Source organism: Salvia miltiorrhiza, chromosome 2, assembly GCF_028751815.1.
Source record: "Salvia miltiorrhiza cultivar Shanhuang (shh) chromosome 2, IMPLAD_Smil_shh, whole genome shotgun sequence".
Classification (NCBI taxonomy): domain Eukaryota; kingdom Viridiplantae; phylum Streptophyta; class Magnoliopsida; order Lamiales; family Lamiaceae; genus Salvia; species Salvia miltiorrhiza.
Window position 1 is genome coordinate 14520432 of NC_080388.1, and position 6000 is coordinate 14526431.

Genomic DNA, 6000 nt, shown 5'->3' on the forward strand with positions numbered 1-6000 from the left:
CATGAACACTTAACTCGAGAGGTCTAATTTAGGCATAACAACTGTATGAGCATATTCCCGATACACTAGGTTTGATTCCAATAAGGTTGTAACAACTTGGTTAATTAATTGATTACTAGTTAACTAGGGAGTTCTGGCCACAAGTAATACTTTGGGCATAAGGCGAAACGCCATCGACCTCCAAAATAGTACAACGAGTGTTGGAGCCGAGACTACTGTGAAATATCGGCGTAAGAGTCAAGTGGGTCTATCTAAATCTTAAAGCATTCTGGGCAAAGCACAACTAGCGATAGGCCATCGCAGAGAGCGTGGATGTTGCCCGGGGTAGTTGATTTCTATTAGCTGAACCTTCTAAGGGATCATAAACTGAAAGGATAGATTGGGCAAGGGGTTTTTGCGTGCGTGACGAGTGACAATAGGGGCGCAACAATTCTTATGCCTATAACCACTGGTATGCGAGTATAGTGATTTATCTTTGCACCAATGATCGAGTGACCAGTTCATGTTTAGTGATTCAAACCCAAGTCAGAATTGTTTTGTTATTTGATGTGTTTACCTTGTTATTTCAGTTTTAGTTGGAAACCCCGTTCTGCCCATAAGCACGTTGTGGTCAGAACCCTGCAGAATACAAACCCTTGTTAATGACACCCTTGCAGGAGGAGTTACTGCTCAGTTCCCTGTGGATTCGACTCTGGACTTACCACTAGCTAGTCTAGTTGTGGGCACAGGATATTTTATTTGCGCGAAGCTCAAACGACGGCTTCGTCAAATTGGCGCCGTTGCCAGGGAACTGAGTGCGCTAGTAATCTCTTTCGCGAAATTTTGTGTGAGTTTTGCCTTAACGTTTGTGTATGCGTTGTACTAGGAGTGCAGGTCACAAGGAGTTATTATTGTTTGATCCCGAGATCGAAAGAATCGCACACCAAAATAATGGTGAACGACGTCGGGCAGAGCAAGAGACACAGCTGAACAGGAACCAAGAGGGAGATATGGTCAAAGAAGACAATCCAGCCGATAAGACCCTTCGGGATCTGATGTTCCCAAACAATCTGAACCTCCGACCTACGGGCATAGTGTTGCCCAATATCACTGGGAATTGGGAGTTGAAGCACACCTTGATCCAGATATTGCCCAAATACAGTTATATGCCCGGAGAGGACCCTATGCGGCACTTGCAAGATTTTGAGATGGCTTGTGGAACTATCCGCACCGCATCTCCTGCCCTTACTGAGTACATCCGACTCCTTACTTTTCCGTTCTCTCTTCAAGAGGGAGCGAGAAAGTGGTTGTACGTTTTGCCCGAAAACAACATTACGACCCGGCATCAGTTGCAGCAGAAGTTTCTCGAAAGGTACTTCCCAGTCAGCCTGATCCAGAGTTTAATGGCCAGAATAAGCAACATCAAGATGGGGGATGGAGAGATCTTATATGACTACTGGGGAAGATTCAAACAAATGCTAGCCAAATGCCCACAACATCAAATACCAGCCCACGATCTTGTTCGATACTTTGTGGGAGGACTTCGAAGGCAAGAAAGGCAATGGCTGCATGCTGCATGTGGAGGATCCATTTTGAACAAATCGGCGGCAGAGGCATTCGAACTTATAGCTAATATGGCGGAGGAATCAAGGGATGAAGAAGGCACAATAGAGAGAATGTCACCACCAGAACCATCGTCTGCCCAAGACGATAAGATTGACAAGCTGTGCATTGCCTTGGAGAAGTTCATGAGCAACCAGATTCCTTTGATCAAGAAGCCGGTGAAAGCATGCCAACTTTGTATGGCATACACCCATGCAACGGATGAATGCCCTCAACTCTTTGAGGATGAAGAAGAAGTCAATGCTTTGGGACAGCTGGGAAGCAACAATGGAGGATATGGCCAGAAGCCTTTTGAGCCCTACAGACAGCAGTACCCACAACAGCCTTCACAGGCAAGAGGGCCTTCCTTGGCAGAACTTGTGCACACGATGGTACAAGAAAACATGAAGGCATAGCAAGAGCTTGAGAAATTCAAGATGAAAACTCAAGGAGAAATGCAAAATATCAATGCCCAGTTATCCCATCTTGCCCAAACGATCGCTGATCACTAATTTCTTAGTAACAAATACCGCAACTAACACGGTGCAATTGTAGCAAATAATCAGTAACCGAGTATCGTATCCACAGGGACTGATAAACGAAATTACTCTAAGTAATCCTAATATTTCCTATAGCAATATTCAGACAACCAAAAATATGAAGGAGAATAAAAACTAAACTCAAGACAAAACAAATAAAATCAAATAAAAAAAACAGATAAATAAAACGACTGATCCTAGGGATATAAATTCATTAATCAAATTCACATAATCAACCTATTAATCCTAATTACCAGTTTAATCCAGTTATGATGAGAGATCACTTAATTAATCAATTACTCTCGCTAGAGCAGCAACGATCATAGATTAGTAAATTCTCTATCTCCGCTAGGTCTCAAGAAAATCTACTAACTCCCAAAAGCTCTTAAGAATAGCTCCCTATGATCCACCTATCTCCGCTAGGTCTCAAGGTTAAAATCATATCATACATTCCTGAATCCGCTAAACAGTTATCTCCGCTAGGTCTCAAACCGAATAGCTAAACATGCAAACTATTGATCAGATAATTCACAAGAAATTAAGCACCATGAATTATGAATCATAAACTGGAAGGTAAATAGGTACTAACAAATAAATCACATGAACCTAATTAACTATTTACAAACCCTAGAATCAAAAAAAGAAACTAGCCAGACATAGCAAAAGAAAGCATAAACATAAATAAAAAGAAAGCAATAATAAAAACTGAATTAAATAAAACCCGGAATGAATGTTGAATGACAGCTGAAATCTTGCAGGAAAAATAAAGCTAATGTATGTAAGCAATAAAATTCTAAGTCTAAAAATAAAAAGAAGAAGAAAAGAAATAAAGAGATGTAAAGAGATGTGTCTATTAGGTCAGGAAAAGGACCTATATATAGGCACAAGAGATAAATACAGTACAGAGCTCGAAAATACTGATAAAATCCGAAAATCCCGCAAAATCCCGAAAATTCGGAAATTCCCGTCGGGCACTATTCACTGCTGCGCGCGACTTTCTTGTTTCGGCCATATCTTTCTCGTCCGAACTCGGATTTGCGAACCGTTTGCGCCTACGAACTCGTATCGAGACGATCTACAACTTTCATTAAGAGCATTGGTCCAAATTCGAACTCCATATTTCTGTAAAAATCATCAAAGTACGAGCAAGTAACATATTTCACAAGATAAAGCAATTTAAGCACAAAACAATCATCAACACTCAATTTCCTATAAAATTTACATCATAAGAACACTAAAAACAATGGAAACATGAGTGTTATCAATCGCTCAGGTGGAAAAGAAGCAGGGCAAGCTTCCTGCCCAGGTGGAGGTTAAGGAGATGAATGCTGTGACGCTGATGAGTGGGGAAGATATCCTGCCCCAGAAAACACTTCTCGACCAAACGGATGTTATGATCCAAGAAAGTCTGACAGAGGACTATGCCCAAGACGAGGATATGGAAGAAGCTGCTGGAATGATGGATACCCTAAAGGAGGAAGTGGGATACACAGAAGCCCTTAATATTCCCACCATCGGACCAGAGGACAAGTTGGTGTCGTCACCCGAGAGAGCACCTAAGCTCGAATTGAAGAATTTTTCCAAGCACCTGAAGTGCATCTGTCTGGGCGAGAATGAGACTTTGCCCCAGATCATCAATTTGGAATTAAGCCCAATAGAGGAGGAGCAAGTCCGAGAGATTTTGAGCACACTCAAGGAGGCAATCGGTTGGACCCTAGCGGACATCAAGGGCATAAGCCAGACTCTGTGCATGCATCATATTCTCATGGAGGAGGATGACGTTCCAGTTCGTGACCCACAACGAAAGCTCAATCCAACCGTGAAAGATGTGGTAATGAAGAGACCCTTGAAACCTCCTCTTGAGCATAACCCCCTTATGGTTTTGTTTTTATTTTGTTTTGTTTTGAGTTCGTTTCGTCTCTACCTTCTTTATTATTTTTGTTTTTATTTTCGTAGTGTCTGTGCTTCGACCTCCTCTACACACCCACTTTGCCCAAAGCAAAGTGTATGTGTGGGGAGGGTCACCTTTTTTATTTTCGTTTGTTGTTGGTATTCCTCCTTCTAACACCCTTTGCCTAAGGCAAAGTGTGTGAGTGGGGAGGAATACATGTTTTTTATGTGTTTTGTTTGTGTTTCAACATGGTTCTCCTGAAGGACGTACGTATTAAGGGAAAGAGAGTCAGATTCACCACCTCTGTAGAGGTTACGCCCACAACAAGCTTTCAGCCATTTGCCCCCAGCAAGTAAGAACAAGGAAAAGTCAGAGAGCCCTACCCCTTTGAGTGCAAGTAATGACGCCCGTATGGGCATAACAGAAGCCATGATGATGGAGATCAGAAAAGCACTCTTTGCCTACTTTCCGAGCACTAGATTTAGGTGCCCACCTGAACTCTGTTCTGGGCATAACCCTCCCTAGGTCTTAGTTTATTTTTAGTTTTCGTTTTGAGTCTGTTTTTCGACCCCCTCTACACACCTACTTTGCCCAAGGCAAAGTGTGTGTGGGGTGGGCCGAGCGTTGTTTCTTTGTCCTGTGGTTAGCCTTTCGATTTGCAATCAATTAAGCATGATTATATTCTGAGTTTGTTGTGCAAGTAGTATGAGATTCGAATGTCAATGCATGTCGTGTGTAGTTGAGGACGATGGATAGGGCTGTGGGCATACCATGTGAGGTTTTGAGCTTTGATATATGCTGTCTTATGCCCATAACAACTTTTTTTCTTTCTTGTGTGAAAATTGACATCTTGACTAGGGTAATGCTAGAACTTGCCTTGATTCTTAGTCGAACCCTGTGTACACAGTCTAGGTGTGTTAAATGATTTAGGCAATTCTTTCTTTAGCCCACAAAGCCGAACTGACCAACCCTACATCTATCACTTGTGAACCCTTTTGAGCTTAATAATTCATTTGAATTCACTTATAAATTTGCCTAGATTTGAGTCGTCCCGGTCAAACTGAACTTAAGGGCAAAAGAAGGGAAGATAGTGTAGTGGATCCTATGGGCAGGACTAGTGCAAAAATCGCAAAATGGGACATCTAATCCCAAAATAAAGAAAAAGTCCAGAAAGAAAAAAAAAAAAAAAAAAAAAGAGAAAAAAAAGTGAAAGAAAAAAAAAAGAGAAAAAAAAAGAGTTAATGTCTTTGTTAGTATGTGCTTAGGCCTGCAAGAATAGGCAGGGATCTTAAAAATCTGGGAAGTCTGTTGCCCAGAATGACCTTAGCCTCGTACCAAAAATTCTCACCTTATGCCTTAAGCCACGTTACAACCCATAAAAGACCTAATGAGATGCACCTAGAACACTGACTAAAGGGGGAGACAATAGAAGATAGGCAAACCTATGGCAGAACTTAGGATGATGTCACGAGCGTAAACACTTCCCAAAAACACTTGAGAGAATGAGCGATGGGGAGGAACATCCTTACGCCCACAGACCCCTTCTTGACTCAACTGATGGCGTTGCATGAATTTTTTTTTGTCTCTGATTACTTGCATGTTTTTGCTTAGATATTCTCTTGCATTTTTGTGTTACGTTTTGGTTGTGCTAACCCTTGTATTGAGTCTTGTCCGTTTTGTTTGTGTCTGTCTTTTGGGCATAATCGCATGTGCACGCTTGAGGACAATCGTGTTTAAAGTGTGTGCGTGTGATGAGCCCATGTTTGTGCTCGTTTTTTGTGTCTGTTTTAGGTCTAGATAGAGTCTTTTTCCTTTGTTTTGCTAGAGTCAGTCGCCTGGGAGGGCGTAGTTCCAGGGCAGGCCCGTTCTTTGGGCAGAAGGTGCTTTTAAGGCATAATGCTACTGCATTCCGCGAAAGATGCATGAGTTTGAAGCAGAGGAGTTTGGGACACTCAAAAGCTTGTTTTGAAGACCAAAAGTCCTAGAAGC